Source organism: Pipistrellus kuhlii, unplaced genomic scaffold, assembly GCF_014108245.1.
Source record: "Pipistrellus kuhlii isolate mPipKuh1 unplaced genomic scaffold, mPipKuh1.p scaffold_m20_p_12, whole genome shotgun sequence".
NCBI classification, from domain to species: Eukaryota; Metazoa; Chordata; class Mammalia; order Chiroptera; family Vespertilionidae; genus Pipistrellus; species Pipistrellus kuhlii.
The window spans coordinates 44506816-44528815 of NW_023425427.1; positions in this window are offsets into that span (position 1 = coordinate 44506816).

Sequence of the window (22000 nt, forward strand, 5' to 3'; positions counted from 1 at the left end):
GATAAGGGGATGAAGAGTTGTTTGTGGGTAAAGACTAATGTGCACGCTGGCAAGCATTCTGAAGAGGGGCAGTGTGACACTGGAGAGGTTGCTTTGGAATCCTTCAGGACCATGTGCCCTTAGCAAATGACCTGCTCTCTGAGCCAGTTTTATCCTCCTAAAACCTGGGATTTCAGTACAAATGCTTGTCTGTCTGTGGCCTTGCAATGAACATATGCCATCAGTTCTAAGATGCTTCCCCTCAACATTTTAACAATTCTGAAAAGGGATATGCTCTGCCTGCCTTTTCCTTCAAGAAGCACATGTCCAGAGTGAGAGAGGGATGGGTGCTGGGAATGTTTCTTTTCCTCCGTGGACTTAGAACTCAAGTGCTTCTCATGATGCAAGCATCTTACCTCACTGAGAATGGCCATTGTTTTTAAAGGTATGCATATTTCATACAACATAGTCCATAAACACATATCAGATACTCCAGAGAATGTTAAATATGAACACAACAATTCGTTCTAATGCAAGAAGAACCAGCTTGCTGGACTTATTGGGAGATATAAAGTAGATGCACTTATGCTTGTTTGTTTGCTAGTATGTTTGCAAAACTACTTCCTACAGGGAAGAATGGTTAAGTAACTTGCAAGAGGAGTTTTGTATTCTTAAAATCTCAGAGCTTGTGCTGGATAAAGGAATTCAGTGAAGTCCTTACTTAATACCATTGATAGGTCCTTCGAACTGGGCTAAACAATGTATAACAAAACCAATTTTACTATAGGCTAGTTTATATAAACAAGAGTTAAGTTCCTTCGAGATCTCATCAACTTTATAATGAAACATGGGTTGGGGTGGGTCAAGGGAGGAGGGTGACAAGATGGATCTTAGAGGATAAAAGCTGAAGCAGGGAAACCAAGTAGGAGACTCTCATAATACTTCAAGCAAATGACTGCAGTAGCTTTAGCCAGCAAGAACAGGGAATGAGGGACCAATGGAGAAGTAGGAGGAGGCGGGAACAATGATAGCGTATTCTAGGGAAGGAAGACTTGGAGTTTTCTAGTCTTGACAGATTAGGACAATGAGTAGGATACAAATGACAATTGAAATAGGAAACACAGCATATGAATCATTTTATGAATCTGAGGAAAGTTTGAGAAGCCCAAAGTGTGAGGTCAGTTGTAGTTATACAAGGGTGGGCAAAAGTAGGTTAAATTACCAGTCATTGTTACCTAAAAGATAAATCATAAGTAAGGATATGAAACAATAACAACAAAAATGATAATACAAATAAATAATATAATGAATAAATAATAATAATAATAATAATGCAAGAATAAACCCTGTGTTTCACATACTCACAACTGTAAACCTACTGTTGCTCTCCCCTGTATTGAATTGGTAGTGTGTGAGAGACATCCAAGTGGAGATATCTAGTAGTCAGCAAATATGAGACTTGCATTTGAGAGCAATTTAGAGAGATAATCTTTGGATATAAGTGTTACAGGTACCAGAAATGAGGGAAAGGGGAGTGAGGGAGCAAAAGAGAGGAGCCAAGGTAAGATGGGGTTAATGAGGTTGTTACCCCGTGATATTGAAGGTGATTGATTACTTAGTCTCCAAGAATCCATGGAAATAGCCAGTTCTCAGGAAAATCCAGGGGAAAGAAGTGGGTTTGATTTATTCTCTGGCTCCATTTCACACAGGTCAAGGTGTGCACTTGCAGGAGGCTCTTGCATAGGCACTGCAGGGATCCCACTGCCTCTGAAGTCACAATGTCAGTCAGGACGCCCTGGGGCAAGGGCCAACAGGTGGGGGCATGGCATGAGATGAGGACTCCTGTGTTTCATCCATAGACTCATGGCTGGTCACCTCAGCATGTCTGGGTAGGAACACATTTCTTAAAAAATTCTCAGAATACTTCAAGCAATGATTATAGCAGCTAAAGTTAGGGAAAGCCCAGAGGACCTGAGAGGTGAAGAGTCAACCTAACTGTGCCCCAGCAAATTCTGAGAGTCCTCAAAGGATGCCCAATACGTGCCCACAAACCAGTCTTCCCCTTCATCTGCCTTGCTCACTCCAGCTTGACTTCCCAAATGTACCCTGCCATCCTGAGTTGCTCCCCAAATGGCAGTGCCTCCGCTGTAGGTGTCCTTCAGGAAACAGTGGTGTCTGAGCCTTCTGTGATTCTCTCATGCTGCCAAAGCCACTGCTTCTGGGGCAGCAGAACTGTTCTGGGTAAGTTAAGAAGGAGGGAGCAGACAAGAACCGGGTCTCCAACCTCTTGTCACATTTTGTCTCCAGCCCTCAGAAAACTTCCTTTCTATTGGTCACATAAAGTCTCACAGAAAAGCTGCTTCTTCAACGTCTCCCTTTCATTTCTCTTCTTCTTTAAATCATCCCTCTCCCAATGCCACACACCAAACATTTCTCTCCCCACCTACTCATCGCCATCAAAAGCAAACAAGCAAAACCAACCTCCCGACAAACAACAAGCCTAGCCCCTCAAAACAAAACAAATGCAAGAGGAAGCTCAGAGAAACGGAAGCAAATAGGAATCTATGTGGGAATTCAGGATACGGACATCAGTGCTCAGTCAGATAGGACACTTGTCAGCTTCTCCCAAACGATGGTGGCTCCTTACCTTTCATGTATGTAACCAGAGAGACACATTCTCACGACCGTCCTCCCTGCTAAAGAGCAATCTTATGCCAAAAATTAACTGAAGTCTCTAACTGCACAGAGAGATAATCCTTGATGTTAAGTATTACTTGACTTAATATAAGAGTGTTTTTAGCCTGGTTTTCCCCAAAATAACCTGAGACAAAGGCTTGCAGCAAGAAATTCAATCCCAGGGAGTAGGAGATAGGAGTCAAAACAGGGAAGGAGGGAAAGCAGCCCAGGAAGCCACCCTCAAACTGTTTACTGCTAAGGGTGACTGGTGTTTTTGTCCTAGGAACTTGTGAGCAGCTGTGGGAAATGAGGCTCAGAACCCTTCACCTGGAAGGGAGAAGGAAGCGTTGATCCATTGCCTCTTATCTCCCACTGGCCAAGGATGGCCTCAAAAAGGTGGTTTTGCCTGCATGATTGTATTGCAAGTTTCCTGCAGATGATTGTATTGCAAGTTTCCTGCAGAAGTACGAAGCAAGAAGTACTTAATAGAGGCCCACAGTGAGATGCTGGGTTGAACCTGTGAGAAGCTGGTTGATGTCTGTAAGGACTGGTCACCACAGCATTGGCTGGAGGTGAAAGTGGGCTTGAGAGGATCTGAGTGATACATTAAGAGGATCAGACCCAATGAGAGCTCCCCCAAGAGGCCCAAGAACATGCATGCATTTGGGAGTCTGAAGGAACCATAAAAGGGAATGGAAGAGACCAAAGAAAAGCCATAAAGAAGGAAGGAAAATGATAGTCTTATATAAATGTAGATAAACTATGTGTAAGGCATAAGCTCTTTATGGACATTAACTCATTTGTGAGTTATAGTCCTGTAAGATGGACACAGTTCTTCTCTCCATTTTATACAATACATGAGTTATGAGATTTTACATAGTAAGCTATGAGAAGTTAGGGTCACAACTCATAATTGGTAGAAACAGGATTGGACTCGAGGGCCTGTCCTTTTAACCACAGCATAGTGCTGACCCAGGAGTACAAAGTATCCACCAGGGAAAAGAAGAGGAGAAATCCACAAAGACGGCTATGGCAAGAGTCACCTTAACTTACTAGGCAGAGGAGAATGGAGACTAAGGGAAAGCCATCTGATTTGTGACCAAGAAGTAATTGGTCACTTATGAAAACGCAGTTTGAATTGAGGGATGAGCCAGAACACAGTCTGGAGAGAGATGAGGGAGGAGTGGAGCCCACAATTACTTCTGGAGACTTTTGCTAGTGAAGGGAGTCAGTGTATTATTTTACTGAAATACCCCATGTCCTAATTTCCTAATAGATGAGAAGGATGCTGTATCTAAGGAAAGAGAAAGTGACTAGCAGGACTCTAAATATTACTAAGTTTGAGTTGGCACAGTTCTCTCAAGTTCAGAAGAATGTCTCCCTGGGGGTGTCCCTCAGGCTAAACACCTTCAAAGAAAGGTTAAGAAGTAACACAGGGCCCATTAGAAACTGAGAAAGTCTTCGGGGAGAAGAATAGTGAACAGATTTTTATTTTCTTTCTTTGCCATTTCTGATTTCCCACAAAATGGCAGAAAGGGACATACTCTCTTGCCAACCGTCCCCCCCCCCCTTTTTCTCTCTCTCCTCCCGCCTCATTATCTGAAGCCCAGTCATTATAGTACATTTTCTGTGCCTTTGGATAGCAAAGCCAGCTCTTCAAACCATAACATTGGCAGCAGTTTTCTTCCTACAGTTTGTAAAAATTAAATCACAAATCAAAAGAATATGAGCCAAACATGCCACAGCCATTTGGATTTACATGAAAGGGGAGCCATCAACACCTCCCTATCTTGGCTGATGAATGGATCTGATATTTCAGACTCCTTCCTTGGTTCTTTCATGACCACAAGACCAAAACTAATCAGGCCAATTAGACGAACTTCCAGATTACAGCTCTGAAGGCAACTCAACAAGTAACATATCCAGCGATATAATTTGCCAAGTTTAATTCGGAGGTTGAGGGAGGGTGGCAGGCAGACGGTTTCAGATTTATCACAGAAGCTAAAGCCATATTCCAGTCTGAATACAAAGCAGACAAAGAGTAAGAATTAAAGCTGAACTGGGGGCACTGTCACTACTGATCATCATGTTTTCCCAATATTAAGAGAAAAAAGAAAGAAAAGAAAAGCAGAAGTTATGAACACCGTCCTGTAAAAGCCCTTGAAATAGTTGCAAAAAATATGTAAACCACCTACAAAGGAATTAGTTAAGTGTTAAAAAAAAAAAAAAAAAAGAGGAAGAAGAAGAAGAAAGAAAAGAACAATACAAACAGACTGAAAGAAAAGAACAAGTCAAACAGACTGAGAATATGTAGATACATTTTTACCTGATTCTGATGGTAGGATGGTCTTTCTTAGCATGGAAAGGAAAAAAAAAAACCACAAAAAAAAAACAAAACAAAACAAAGAAAAACATAAAGGAAAAGATTATAAAACTTCATCATATGAATATTTAATTTTTCTGTATTCAACAAAAGCCGCCATAGACAAAATCAAGGCCTAATATAAATGGAAAATATATTTGCAAACATAAAATGCTCAAATCGTTTATATCTTTAACTTTACTTTTAACATATTGAGATATAGTTCATACATCATACAATTCATCAGTTAAAGTGTATAATATTTTTTGTATGTTCACAGGATTCTGTAATCATCATTACAGTTAATTTAGAATATTTTTATCACCTCAAAAAGAAAAATTTGTACCTATTAAAAGTCACACTCTCCACTTTCTCTGATCCCCTTAGTCCTAGGGGGTTTCCACTTTCTGTATCTATAGATTTGCCTACTGAGTACCTTTCAGATTAATGGATTCACACAAAAAACAGTATTTTGTTACTAGTTTATTTCATTTAACATAATCTTTTTAAAACTCATGTTGTACCATCTATCAATGCTTGTTTCTGTTTTTTTTCTATTGAGATATAATATAATTCATATACCATAAATTTTACCCTTTTAAAATATACAATTCAGTCATTTTTTCTATGTAAAACCAAGTTATGCAATCATCACTATCTAATTCCAGGCATTTTCATCAATGTCAAGGAATCTCTATACTTATTAGCAGTCACTCAGTTTCTCTTTCTTCTATCCTTTGGTAACCACAAATCTACCTTCTATCTCTATGGATTTGCCTATTCTTGATATTTCATATCAGTGAAGTCATATACTATGTGGGCTTTTACATCTAGCTTCTTTTACTTAAATACTCTTTTCAAGGTTCATCCATGTTGTAGCATGAATTAGTAATTTATTTCTTTTTATGGCTGAATGATATTCATTTCTGTGGATACATTTCATTGTATTTTTCATTTAATCAATCAATTGATAAGCATTTGTTAGTTTTAATTGTTTTATTATTTTACTATTTATTAAGAATATTGATATGAACATTCATCTGAAAATTTTAGGGATATTTTTGTGGACATATGTTTTTATTTCTCTTGGGTACACACCAAAGCAGATTTGCTGGATCTAATAGTTAATTCTTTGATCTATTTTGAGTTAATATCTGTGTATGGTATTAATTCTTTTATATGTAGCTATTCAGTTGTTCCAGCACCATTTGTTGAAAGGACTATTCTTTTCCTCTTGAATTGTCTAGGCACTCTTGTCAAATGTCAATTAACAGTAAATGTAATGATTCATTTCTGAACTTTTAATTATATTCCATTGATCTACTTGAATATTCTCACACCTTTTTCACACTTTCTTAATTACTGTAACTTTGTAATCTGTACTCCAACTTTGTTCTTCTTTTTCAAATTGTTTTGGCTATTCCAGGTCCCTTGAGTTTTTACATATGAATTTTAGGACCAACTTGTCAATGTATGCAGCTGGGACTTTGATAGGCATTATGCTGAATCTGTAGATCAATTTTGGGAATATTATCATCTTACCAACATTAAGTCTTTCAATCAATGAACAAGGGATATCTTTCTATTTACTCAGTTATTCTTTAATTTCTTTCATCTATTTTTTTGTAGTTTTCAGAGTACAAGTTCTGCACTTTTTTGTTAACTTTATTTCTAAATATTACATATTTGGCGTTATTTTGAATGGAATTACTAATTCTTAATTTCATTTTTCAATTGATTTTTAATAATTATCTTGTGCACACAACTTGAACATAACTTTTAAAGTTCTTACAAGTCAATATAAAAAGACAAACATCCCAATAAACAATTGGCGATGAATGTAAACAAGCATCTTACAAAAGAACAACATGGCCAATAAAATATGCTTAAGTTCATTAGGTATTAAAGGAATGCAAATTAATTAATATGATACTATAGTTTCTTATAAAAATGACAAGGCTTTAAAAAGAGGAATACATTTTTTATACAGGAATCCCACACTAAAGGGAATGTACACTCTACTGTATGGTAATTCAGGAATGTGTATTAATTATTTTAAAGATTTTTACAGTGTTTGTATAATAATTTTTGTTTTAGGAATTTATTCTAAGGAAATAATCATAGATGTACACAATTATTTATGTACAAAAAGCATTATTTATTACAGAATAAAATGGAAAGACCTCAAATGCTTGACATAGTAAACACATAAATGTATATCCATAGAATGGAATACCACACTACTGTGGAAAGTGAACTACTAGAAGTATAGAAGGTCATAGGAATAGGCTCATAATATATTAGTAAAATAAACACATATAATAAGATTCAAATATTTTGTTCAAAATTACTATGTAACTGTGTCCGTCTCCTCCCTATTTACCGTATTTTTCGGACCATAAGATGCACTTTTTTCCCCCCAGAAGTGGGGGGGGGGAAAGTCCCTGCGTCTTATGGTCCAAATATAGCCTACACATATACTTTTAAAAAAAAAGTTTTTTTACTTGCCCGGCTCTGTGTGGTCTCTGTGTGCTTGCCCGGCTCTAAAATGGTTCTAAATGCTGCTGTTTACTTTACAGGGTTGATTACATGTGTTGATGACTGTGATGTTGGGTTTTAATGCACATAAAATATTTTAGGACACTATTTGTTTCAGAGTATTTTTTTCTTCATTTCCCTTCTCTAAAAACTGGTGCGTCTTATGGTCCAGAGCGTCTTATGGTCCGAAAAATACGGTACTAACAACAGACATCTTCAAGCTCTACTTATGTGGCTTACTATGTAACTGTGTGTGTATTGACCTGTGTGTATGTATTGCTGATGATTTATTGCTGGATAAGGAAATGTGAATTCATGTGATTTGTTTTCTTCTTTATACTATTTTGATTTATCCAGTTCTTAAATGTATACACATTTACTTATTTTATAACAAAACTGATCAAATTATTAGAAAGACTTACTGAGCATGATGTTCTGTTTCACAGAGCTCCTAGAGCTAAGATGATTGGAGCAGTGTCAGAAACCAGATTCTTGCTAGTGTGAGAAAGGCTGTGTTGAGCAGGTGTTAGTAGCTAAAATACTAGGAGTGACACTGAGAGTTTTCTGGGCTCTGTGACCAGCCTAGAACACACAGGGCACCTTTTCCTAAAGAACTGGGACCCACGGAAAGAATGATGCAACTAGCTGCATCATTCTTCCAGAAATGTGCTGGAAGAACACTGCCCAGTGAGCTTACCTTATGAGTAAGCTACACGAGTAGAGCGTGAAAAAGTCCGTTAGTGAATAGGAAGGAGATGGTTGCAGAGAGGACCCTAGTCATGTTAAAGGCAGAATATTTGACATGCTCAAATTTCACATGCTCCTGCTGGGGCCTGCAGACCTGCACCAGATGCAAAACCTCCCTCCAGGGTCCACTGTTTATGAAGCTGCTCCGCCCCATTCCCCGGATTTCTGTGGCTTGGTTCATGAATACTAAAGTTCTCCTTTAGGAATGTGACATGAACACATTTCCGTTTCCTGCAGTGGGGGGCCCAGTGGGAGCCTGCTACAAGCAGTTCGGCGGGAGCTTAGGGTAGAAAAGAAGAGCGCCCAGGGATGAAGTTGGAGAGCTGAACGGGGCCAGGCCTTGGAGGGACTTGATCAGCCTTGTACTTTAGTCTGGAATCTGTCCCTAACTTATGATGTGACCTTTGACCTATAGTGGTCTCATTTGTAAAATTTGGATATTGGTTCAGGTAAGCATTAAAATTATCCCCAGCTTGCCAGATATGGCTCAGTGGTTGAGCGTTGACCTATGACCAGGAGGTCTCAGTTTCATTCCCTGTCAGGGCACATGCCCAGGCTGTGGGCTTGATCACCAGGAGGGGGCATGCAGGAGGCAGCCTATCAGTGATTCTCATCATTGATTTTTTTTTTCCTTTCTCTCTTTCTCTCTCTCCCTCTCCCTTCCTCTCTGAAATCAATAAAGATATATTTTTGAAAATTATCCCCAGCTCTTCAAGTAGTAAAGTACTGTTTACCTTATAGCAGGTAAGCAGCTACTTACCAGGCTAACTCACCCAGAAAGTACTGAGTGATCAGAGGACAGACCCAGAGCACAGCCTCCCACCCCAAGTGACCTTTTCTAAAGCTTCTAGGCTCCTAGACAGCATAGTCTCAGCTCTAAGTCCTGAAGACTGGGGGAGTCAGGAGATCCTGATTCACTTCATCTTTATTTTTTGGTACCTTGTACTTGTTTATTCATCTTCTATGCAGCTTTTCATGGGAAAGCTCTGTATTAAATTGCTTTAGAATGCCATTTACTGATTCACGTCATCTTGGATGAGGCTTTACATTAAAATATCACACTAAAAAAATTATACTCAGCTTTACATTTCATGAAAACAGGAGCTATAGCACCCTCGGGTATCATACTGTCTCCTCCTAGATGTTGGCCTTTTTGGGGGAGTTGATAAATATTTGTTAGCTAAATGAATGAACAAAGGTGCAAATGATGGATGTTTACTAGAATTATTATGGTGATCGCTTCACAAATTATTATCTTGTACAGCATTGACTAGCATTTTAACATCCTCTACATTAGTTTAGTTAGTTAGTTAGTTAGTTAGTTAGTCTGTCCTGGTTATTATGGACAGATGTGTGATTTCTAATGAATCCAACCAATCTCCCCTATTCCTCAGAGACCTCTGTTTCTAAATGGCATGAGGCCTCCGACCCTGCCCATAATTGGGGAGAGGTGCAAATGAGAACCTGTAAGAGGAGGGAGTGTGGGAGAAGGACAAAGATATTGCAAAGCGGGGAGCCAGCAGTCTGAGTAAAGGGGCAGAGCAGGAGGCTGGCTAACCCAACCCTGGAGGAAATACCCAGCCAACACCTCCAGCGGGTGGAGGGGAAACTGCAGAAGAAGGAAGCAAGCAGCCTATGGGACCTTCCCCCTACCAGCTTAATATCCCCAAAGTATTGTCCTCAGCCCAAGTGTGATATCATCTTGGACCCCAAACTAATAAAAAAAAATGTTCCTTAAAATTCTTATGTGCAATAATTGCACATTTCCATAAACTTTTATTTATAGTTATAAGTGCTACTTATTACCAAATGCTAATTAAGGATTACTAAAATATGGAGAAAGGGTGAGCCATTACAGAAAAAATACCACACTGTGTTTTTTGTTTGTTTGTTTGTGTGTTGTTGTTGTTGTTGTTGTTTGTTTTTTTGTTGTGTGTGTGTGTGTGTGTGTGTGTGTGTTTGGGTTTGACTTCTTTGTTTTTCTGCTGAAGACTAACCCAAGAAGAATAAAGCATCTGTTTCCCAGACCCTCCGCCAGGAAAAAACAGACTTCCAATATTATTCTAAAGTTTCCAGCACTTTATACACAACCTCACTCCTACGAGTAAATCCATGATGTGCTTCAGGATCATTAAAGGGACTGAAATGAGCACTGGGAGTTGACAAAGGTGAATCAACTGGACTGAAGGGAGAAGGCAGAGGCTAAGGGACACACTTGAAGGTCTGTGAGTCCAGCAGAAGCCCAGGTTGGATTTGCTCTCTGGTGAGGTGACTGCATGGTGCACCTGGCCAGGTTAGACCACAGGCTTGGCCTTCTGGAACCTGCATGAGATTTGGGGACTAGTCTTGGCCTGAAGGATAGGAGACATCTGCTTTTGTTCAAAATGGACGAACGGCTGCCTTAGCATAAAACTCAGGCCTGACAATAATGGGCAAAAGGTGGGCCATTCCCCAAAAAGGTGGGCCATTCCCCAAATGTTCTGGCCTGCGTTGGTCCTGAGAGTCTCACTGACTAGACAGACCCTAGGAACGCTGAGAGCCCTCCCCTCCCATAGTGATACTGAGCCTCTCAACAGCCTGGCAAGTAGGGACTTGGAACTAGAATGTGAAAGTAATATAACTTCTCCGGTATCCCAGTGTCATGGATCGGATTCATAACTTCATATTTGGCAGTCATAGACTAAAATTAGCAAATTATTAGTGCTTGCTGAAGGCTAGTTCAGCATTTTACTAATAAGTCTGGCACCGGCACATTCATTTGGCTTCTACTCCGTGAGGTATTAGGAGCTCCCACCAGTTTCAGAAAGGTTGCATGCTTGTCTGTGTACCATCAGTATAGATTGGAGCTCTCCACGGTTTTTAACTGCCAATATGCAGGCTTTTTCATTATTTCATTAAATTTTAATTTTACTGTTAGTTTTGCTTAATCTTTATTTTAGTTTGCGGTGATTTGTTCAGTTAACCTCATGGTGAAAGATGATGTGTATTTTCATTAACAAAACTTTACCCTATAATTTCCCGATATAAAAATAGATGTTTAGACATCTGTTGGTGCCTCAAATATCAAACATTCATGCCTTATTACTAAAACAGATGTTTATATAATCATCCTCACTCCTACCCGTTAGCTTGAGTAGTGGTATTTGGTTGTAATCACCAATTATTTTTCTGCTCTAATTTAGAATGGTGGGGTAAGTAGAGTGAGGGTCCCACTTAGCTAAGGGAGCCTTTATCAATAAGTTTGGGGGCTGATACTCAGGGGTCAACCCCTCCCTGCAGTCTCTGAGGCCTGTGTCTTCTCACCACTTGTTCTTTCCCTTGTTTTTTATCCTCATCATTTCAGAAACAAAGAAGAAACTGCAGTTTATCAGTTTCACTGTTGAAATAATATATTTTGCATTTTTTTATATAAGACTAGAGGCCCAGTGCATGAAATTCGTGCACAGAGGTGTGTGTCTCTCAGCCCAGCCTGCACCCTCTCTAATCTGGGACCCCTTGAGGAATGTACAACTGTCTGTTTAGGTCCAATCCCAGTAGAGTCGGGCCTAAACAGGCAGTCAGGTATCCTTCTCACAATCCAGGACTGCTGGCTCCCAACTGCTCACCTGCCTGCCTTCCTGATTGCCACTAACTGCTTATGCCTGCCAGCCTAATAACCCCCTAACCACTCCCCTGCCAGCCTGATTGATGCCTAACTGCTCCTTTGCCATACTGATTGCCCCTAACTGCCCTCCCCTGCAAGCCTGGTCAACCTTAATTGCCCTACCCTGCAGGCCTGGATCCCCCCACAACTACACTTCCCTGCAGTCCCAGTTGCCCCCAACTTCCCTTTTCTGCTGGCCTTGTCACCCCTAACTGCCCTCTCTGCAAGCTTTATCACCCCCACTGCCCTCCCTTGCAGGCCTGGTCCCTCCCAACAGCCTTTCCTGCTGGCCATCTTGTAGTGGCTATCTTGTGACCACATGGGGGTGGCCATCTTGTGTGAGGGCATGAGGATCAATTTGCATATTTCCTCTTTATTATTTAGGATATCACATTTTATTTATCCATTCCCGTACCAATAGACCAATAAAAATACACAGTATTTCATAAATTGTCAGCTTAGCTGTTATTCTCTATGGGTTGTGTGATTTTACTGAATATAGATATACCTATTCTTGATTTAGCAAAACTTATACAAAAATTTTCCCTATCCTATGACTGACTGAGTTGGAGCCCAGTAACAGCATCTCCTCTTGCTTGTCACCATTCTGAGAGTTGCAAGTCTTTTCATTCATTTAATCTCGAGGGCATCCCTATGACGAAGGCACAATCATCACCCCAGTTTTATTTATAGGAAAGCCAGAGCAGAACAACACAAGGTAGTATGTCCAAGGTCCTGCTGTTGGTAGTGGCAAAGCTGAGGTTTGAATCCTGGCAATTCACTACAAGCTCTAACCACCAGCCTATCCCGCACCTATAGAGAATATTTAGCCAATGGCCATGGAAAGAAAGTAAATTTTATGTCAGTCAAAAAAACAAAAATCAATCTTCTGGACTATGCTGTGGTAGCAGTGGTTTTAGTTATACTAACATTTTTTGTTTGGTCTGAATCTTTTGATTGGTGCCTAGAGAGGAAAAGGGAAAGAAGATCATAAATAGGTCAATACGTGATTGGCTTGCTTTCATTCCTCTGTAGCTCTCCATCTAAGATGACATCTTGGTTTCAGCAATTTCCTGGTACAATTTAAGGGCATTAACTCACCTCAGTAATTTGAAAAAGAGCGAGGGAGGGAAAGTTGCAGAAGAAAAGTGAGCAGGCCTAGAAACATGGACTCGGTACACAATTTATATGCCATTTTACATCATTCTTTTTTTATTTAGAAAAAGAAAGATTTCAAGAAAAGATTGAAAAGTGGGCGCTGAGCAGATTGGAGGAGGTTGCCAATGACTACCCCTCAGAGTCCCCCAGGCCTTGCTTGATCATTTAACTGATGTCTTCTAATTTCTTTCCCAGAGAGCCACCCTGGACACATTAACACTGATATTGTTAATCAGGCACAGCTGATTCAAACATTGTAAATTATAAAGCACGATATTTTGTTAAAGTAACAAATAAGAAAGAGATTTTTTAAAAACTGTGTTAGTTACCTGCAAAAAGAAGGGATTTTAGGTTTCAGGTATTGTAGTTATTTCACATACATATTATCTGCTTAAATGGAGGTCTGTCTCAGGGAACAGTTAAAATCAAATCTGTAAGGCCGGACTTATCCAATGGCAAGAGAATCCATTAAAGCAGGAAAAGGAAAAGCAAATCATGTTCTCTCAATATCTAGCCCAGTTACGTTGCCAGTTATTGATTTAGTCTGGGATGGAGTAGCTTTAAATCTTCCTCATTATACAAATCCCGTATATCTTTTTAGCTTCTCTATCTGTGCTTTAATCTCTGGGCCCGAAATTAAGCACAACGTGCACAAACCATTTTATTTTATTTATTTATTTTTATTATTTTTTTTTATTGCATGTTTATTTTATTTTCAGCCGTGATACATTTTCACAGGAGAATATACCAAAGATATAGATAAACATGGAAAAAGAAATTAAGGTCTCCATACTGTCACTGCCTGCTATATTGTTAATATTTGGTCTATTTCTCCTCAGGCTCTTTTCTTTCTTTTTTTAATTTTTAATTTTTTAAATAAATTTTTATTGTTCATATTATTACAAATGTTCCTTTCTCCCCCCCTCCATTGCTCTCCTCCACCAGGTTCCCAACCCACACTCTGCACTTTCCCCACCCCCCATTGTCCTCATCCATAGGTGCACAGTTTATGTTCAGTCTCTTCCCACATCCCTCTCTCCCCTTTTCCCCAAGAATCATCAGTTCACTCCCCTTCCATACCTCTGATTCTATTATATTCAACAGTTAATATTTTTCATCAGATTTTTAAAAATTTCCTTGGTTTTTAGATTCACTTGTTGATAGTTACGTATTTGTTGTTCATAATTTTTATCTTTATTTACTTTCTCTTCTGAAAGAACCCCCTTCAGCAATTCATATAATTCTGGTTTGGTGGTGATGAACTCCTTTAGCTTTTTTTTTTATTAATAAAGCTCTTTATCTGGCCTTTGATTCTGAGTTATAGGTTTGCTGGATAGATTATCTTTGGCTGTAGGTTCTTACTATTCATCACCTTGAATATTTCTTGCCATTCCCGTCTGGCCTGCATGGTTTCTGTTGAGAAATCAGTTGACAATCGTATAGGTGCTCCTTTATAGGTAACTACCCGCTTTGCTCTTGCTGCTTTTAATATTCTCTCTTTGTCTTTTGCTCTTGGAATTTTAATTATGATTTGTCTTGGTGTGGTCCTCTTTGGATTCCTTTTGTTTGGAGTTCTGTGCGCTTCCTGGACTTGTAAGTCTAATTCTTTCACCAGGTGGGGGAAGTTTTCTGTCACTATTTCTTTCAGTATGTTTTCAATATCTTGCTCTCTCTCATCTTCTGGGACCCCCATAATTCTGATGTTGGTTTGCTTGAAGATGTCCAGAGGTTTCTTACATTATCTTCAATTTTCTGGATTCTCTTGCCTTCCTACTTCTGCGGAGGAGTGTCTTCTGGCTCTTTATGTTCCAAATCTTTGACTTGATTCTTGCGATCTTCCATTCTGTTTTTATGACTCTGTATAATATTTTTTATTTCAGACAATGTACTCTTTATTTCTTGTTGATCCCTTATCATTTCTTGTTGATTCTTTATTAATTCTAGTTGATCCCTTTTCATATCCTCATAGGTCTTATTGACCTCTTCTAGGAAATTCTTGAAAAATCTTATAAGCGTAGATTTGAACTCTATATCCAGTCGCTTTTTGTCCTCCATTTCTTTCGTTTGTGATCTATTTACTTGCATTTTCCCAGCTTTCCTAATGGGGCGGGGTTTCAGGGTGGAGCCTGAAGCCTTGACTTCCATCAGCCCCGCCCTATGCAGTTCATGAGTCTCAGTAATCCCCAGGGTCCTTCAGTACTCCTTGCAAGCACCTCCGAGAGAAAGGTGCCCTCGATTTTCGCCTGCTACCAAACAGTCTAGGCTCTCCCCCAATGAGCCCAGTATTGGAGTTCAGTTCAGTTGGAAGTGGAGTTGGAGGTGGTGTTCAGAGCAGTCCAGAGCTTTTGTCTCCTTCCCGCCAGGGCAATCCAGTGGCACAGCCAACCGTCCCTTTTCTCCGCGCAATGTGTGTGCCTCTGGGACCTCCTTTCGCTGCTCCCCTGGGGTTCTGCCTTGCAGCCCAGCTCCCTCTGTTTGAGCCTGGGTCCCCGAGGTCTGGCCTAGAACTGGGGTTCAGAGCAGTGGGAACTGAGGCCCAGCACAGTCGGAGCTTTTATCTCCTTCCTGCTAGGGAATGCCAGCCAGGCACTCAGCCACCCCTCCTCTCTGGCTCCATCCTCTAGGCATGCACCGCATGTCTCCGTACCTTAGGCTTTTACAGCTCCTCTGCTCTTCCTTCTGGTTTTTTCCTTGCTTCTCGTAGAATTTCCAGTCAGTCGACTTTCCTGTAGTTCTGGGCAATGTCCATTTTATATTTTAGTTGTATTTTATTGAAATTGTTGTGTGCGGCTGCAGCTAAATGTTTACCTGTGCAGCCATCTTGGATTCTCCTGCACAAACCATTTTAATATGTTCTGGTGTTGCCAGGAACACATTTGCTCGGAAAGGTCTCTCCAGCATTATGGTTTTGTTTGATTTGTCAGGGAGCTGTTCCAGTTAACAAAAACATTCCACTGTTCACTCCACATGGTCCACTAGACCCAAAGGCCATTGTAGATGACAGTCTTTTGCTTATTTCTTCTTGGGAATACTGGCCTACATTTCGGAAATCCTGTTTATGAATTATGTGTAATCACCTAGCTTGGAGTGATTCCTTCAAGTTCTCCAAGACCCTGTATCAGAAAGGCAGAATCTCGGGCCATACCCCAGACAGAACTCCTGAAATAGAATCTGCCTTTTAAGACTCCCCAAGCGATTGGTATCTCTACATTACAGTTTAAGAAGCACTGCTCCAGGGGATGAATGGGTACAGAGGATGACATTCCTAATGCAGTAGGGATGCAACTAGACAGACTCTCAGTCTTCCTTCATTTTGCTCATATCCTTAGAAAAGCATTTTTTTTTTTCCTGAGGCGAAACCTTGTATTCTCGAGCTGAGTTATATTTATTTTTGGACAGAATAGCATGCATAGAGGTGTTAGGGAGAGTGAATTGATAAGGGAAGGGGCTAATTTGGCAAGAGGAAGTTCAGCCAGACCGGGTGTCTTTAGCACACAGATCCCCTGGCTTTGGTCTTTAGCTGTCGCTTTTATTCATCATTTCCTTAACTCCCGTAGACAACTCGTGGAGCACCAGACAGGATTAGCTGTTAATTGTTTTGGCATGATTGTTGATATTAGCACTTTAACTGTTAGCAGCATTGATCCAGGAACATTTCTCATTTCTTCTTAAAACATTTGTCATTTTTGTAGGCTTCCTCTGTCTGGATCATCATCATATAGAATAAGGTCAGAGAAAGAACATGTGAACAATACTACATGTGGGTATTGACTTGAAAATATTCCAGGAAAAATAGTTTAAGTTGCTAAATTTATAATCATTAATATTCATTGTCTTGTCCCCTGAGCAATAAGGATAATAATTATGGGAACTATTATTTTCTGAACCCCAATTTAGAACACATGACTAAGAACAAAATATGTAATATTGGAATTATCTTGGGAAATATGATTAGTGGGTTAATTATTGTTCATAAATAGAATGATGATTCTTTAAAAAATTTGCAAATGGACAGGCTCATAGTGGAGTTAAATGAAATTCGTTATTTCTAGGTTAACTTTCTAATCTTTGAGAAGACTCAATATGCATGTTATGCCTTACATTTTTATATATATATATATATATATATATATATATATATATATATATATTATTGATTTTTTACAGAGAGGAAGGGAGAGAGATAGAGAGCTAGAAACGTCGATGAGAGAGAAACATCGACCAGCGGCTCTTGCACACCCCCTACAGGGGATGTGCCCACAACCAATGTACATGCCTTTGACCAGAATCGAACCTGGGACCTTTAAGTCTGCAGACCGACGCTCTACCACTGAGCCAAACCGGTTTCGGCTATGCCTTACATTTTTAAGACTTTTCATTGAAGTGCAATGTATATAAAGAAAGGTACATATTATCTTAAGTATATCACTTGGTACATTTTCACAGAAGTAACATTATTCATCAAGAAATAGAATAGAGGGACCCTTTCCCTCTCCCCATGTGGGAGTTCGTTCTGTGGGACTCTTTCCCCTCCCTACATGGGAGTCTGTACTTATTCTTCAATAAATTTCTACCTTTGCTATACAAAATAATAATAATAATAATAATAATAATAAATAAATAAATAGAATAGAATAGAATAGAATAGAATAGAATAGAATAGAATAGAACCAGCATTGCAGAGGCAAGTCCTTGTGCTTCCTTTTAACTTCTGCACTGCCTTTTAACAGCATAATTGTTTTACCTGGTGTTGTACTTTTATATAAACAGAATTATAGAAAGTATCCTCTTTTTTCTTTCAACATTGTTTTTGAGATACACCTAAGTCGCTGTGTGTAGTTTAAGTTCCCGCAATGTAATTACACAGAATCCCACCAAGTGAAGAAATAAGATTTTATTCCTTGCACTGTTGATGGATGTGTAAACATTTCAGGTTTTGGATATCAGAATAGTGTTGCTATGGATATTCTATAATAGTACATGTCTTGGATGAACATAGGTATTTGTATTAAGTATCTCCTGACAATGGAATTGCTGGCTGGATACACAATGTTTCACTTGAATAGGTTCTGCCAACTAAAATAGTTGTACCCATGCATACCCCAGGATAGAAGATCACGTTTTAGCTCATCCTCTCCAGAAGTTGTCGTCATTTGACTTATAAAAACTGTGGCCACCCTGCATGCAGAGTGATGTCACATTTAGATTTTGATTTGAACTTGAATATGGCTTTTGTTTTAACGAAGGTCCCAGGAAAATCTTCTGCTGAATCTCAGTTATAAGAGGTCACATGGTTAAGTGGGCAACAGCAGGCATTATTTGAGAGGTCCAAAATGTTTATTTACTGAGAATGATCTACTCCATGAAGTTTTACCTGAAATTTCCACTTTTAACATTTACCCTTTAAGGGAATTGTCTAAGCTAGAGAATCATGAAGCTTGTAGAAATTACTTAAGTACTAAATGAATACATAGGGGTCCCTCCAAAATGTATACACACTTAACAGCTGGTAGCTCAACTGATGTTTTCTTCTTTTCAGATGTAACCCATTGGGGTGAATAATTATTCAAATTTTGGGGGTGACACCCTATATTTAATTTGATTAACTCATCACCTTTATTTATCACCTGATGATAGAGGGTCCTTGAAAATTGCAAAACATAATTTGATGGGAGTGTATTCGTGAATGGAACAGGGAAGTGGGGGAATGCATGTGCAACGAGGCAGGAAAGTGGAGACATATCAAGTATAAAGCTCTGAATAAGCACAAAAGGACCTTCACAAGGCCTCGATGGCAGGGTGCTTGCCATCCTGGGGAACAAAGAGTAACCCAACAGGGCATTATTGTCTTAGTAATCTAGACTACAAACAAATTATTTTAGAGTTTTACCCACGATTGGCCTGATTGCAATGGACAGGTGCAGATTATTTTGTATAAAGAGAAAATAGCCGTATAGTCCTAGACAGCAAATGTTCATCAACTTCAAATTACACCTCAAATGCTGCCAGTGTCTGGGCCATTGATAGATGAGCTACGTCTTTCCAGGTCTAATGCTGAGTAATGCAGATTAGATTCTCCTGAGTTATGCCTAGTGCAGCTGGAGGGCACAAAATACTTGCCAGGGACATATTTCCATGCCAAATTCTTGCCAGTGTTGTTAATAGTATTGTACCCTGTACATGTGCATGCACTCTTAGTTTTATTAATGACAATACTGTGCTTTTGTCCTTCCTTTCACCTTTTAATTTTTGAATAGGGAATAACCTTGTTTTCATCCTGACTCTTCAGAAAGCAAATGCTAAACTCAAAGGCATGTATTCAGTCCATTTTCCCACCATGCAAGCGGCGAGTGGGATCAGCTCAGATAAATCTCAGCTGTGCTGACCCTCTTAGAATTGCATGCTATGGGGAATATACAATATGAAGGGAGGGAAATGTTTGAGTCTCCAAGCCAGAGAGGAAAGTGGCCTCATGGGCAGGAGTTACTTTTCGACATTTTTAGGGTTTATGGCTGGACATGCATTCAGCTCAGCCTTCATCTGCTGATCCAGAACTATAACTCCTTTCTGTGGTTGAGGGGCAGAGGAATTATTACAAAAGAGCCATGCTAATAACTGTTGTAGATGAGAATATAGTGAAAAGAGAAATAATGTTTTCCCATCAACATTAAGAAAGAGAAAAAGGGCCGAAACCGGTTTGGCTCAATGGATAAAGCGTTGGCTTGGGGACTGAAAGGTCCCGAGTTTGATTCCGGTCAAGGGCATGTACCTTGGTTGTCGGCATATCCCCAGTAGGGGGTGTGCAAGAGACAGCTGATCGATGTTTCTAACTCTCTATCTCTCTCCCTTCCTCTCTGTACAAAATCAATAAAATATATTTTTTTTAAAAAGAAAAGAAAAAAAGAAAGAAAGAGAAAAAGGAAGTGAAGATGGCTCTAGACTGACCTGCTCTTATACTCTGGCAATATCAATTTGTAAATTAGATAAGAAAAGTCACTGTTAAAATATATGATAGATTTTGATAGCTCCAATAGATACTTTTAATTGATTTTTTTTTTGAGAGAGAGAGAAAGAGAGAGGAAGGGAGAGGAATAGAGAGCTAGAATCACTGACGAGAGAGAAACATTATCAATTAACTGACTCCTGCATGCCCCCAACTGGAGATTAAGTCCACACCTCGGCATGTGCCCTGACCACAGGGATTTGAACCTGTGACTGATTGGTTCCTGGGTTGATGCTCAACAACTTAGCCACACTGGCCAGGCACAATACGTTTTCTTAAACACCCTTACCATGTGCCTCAAAATCTTTTTTGAGCCAAGATAACTCAATCTGCTTAGAGTCTTTGCACAAAATGTGGGATTACTATCACAGGACATAATAAAACATGATGGTAATTACAAAGATGTATGTAACCAATTTTCTCTCCTCAAATAATGTCCTTCACACTATTTGAGTCCCTGTTACAATATTACAAAGATATTGCTTTGTCAAAAAATTATCAGCAGTCTATCATATACAATTCATAGGAAAGAATGTTCTAGTAGGAACTTTAGGTGTGACCCATAGTACCAAGACTCACCAAGGCATGCTAACCACTAGAGGGCAATATTGGCCATACACTTAAGTGATCTAACTCTCCTGTAGAGAGCAGTGTAGCTGTAGAGTGCATTGCCATACCTGTCAAATTTTTGTTGAACATCCAATGTGTGCTGGCATGCTAGGCTCCATGATAACCATGGACATGAATAAGATCTTCATCTTAATCTTCAGGAGCATATATATATATATATATATATATATATATATATATATATATATAAAATTAAATATAATCACTTATTGATTCAGACTGAACCATAAAATATATATTTTAAGTTGTATTTATATGCCAATTGAGAGATAATGTACCAATTTGATGTTAATAGCATTAACTAGAGATTTAAGTACTACCACATAAAAGCTAACTAAAGAATAAATGGAATTAGTTTGGAAGTCTGCTTGGCATAAATGAGTATTGGAGGACAGATGAAGTTAACTTTATTTTGTCTTGACTATAGCATAATCTGGCTTAAATAATGACAGCTTGAAAAATTTTTTTAGCAGGTTAATGACTTTTCTTCTAGTGTAGACTACATATTTTCCCTTAGTAGGACTCATAATTTTCACTAAATTGTACTGGTGAAAGTTGAGAGCAATTTCTTACTGAAATATTTGTCATTTGTCTCTAGGGTTAAAGATTACTTTTAACTAATTATTATTTTTAAAGTATTTTTATTGATTTTTTTTTTCTAGAGACAGAGGAAGGGATCGAGAGAAACATTGATGTGAGAATGTAACATTGATCAGCTACCTTCTGCCTACCCCGTACCAGGGATTGAGCCCAAAACCTGAGCATGTGCCCTGACTAGGAATCAAACCAGAAACATTTGGTGCACAGGATGACACACAACCAACTGAGCCACATTAACCAAGGGCTATTTATTATTTTTTCAAGTTGCTTTTAATTTAAATGAAATATTAATTTACTTAGTTATTTCATAAATTAAGTTAGTGCTAAAGTCACTCTGCGTAAATTCATCATTTTATTATTTTATTGACTTTACCCATTAGTATAAAAAGTTACCCAGGAATATCAGTTAATATCTATCAAGTACCTTCTAGATAATCTGAACAATCCCATCAAGTGAAAGTTCTTAATTTTTAACAAGTATCAGACACAATCTTGGTATATTAATGTGATGTCAGGAAACCCAACTATTGTGGATTAAGACAACATTTGGTTTGCATGTTTCTTAAACATCAAAGATTTCGTAAAATGTAGCACCATTAAAACTGACAGCTTTTCAGTCAACAGTGATTAAATTAAACTCAGTTTGGTGAGTAGGGAATGAAGA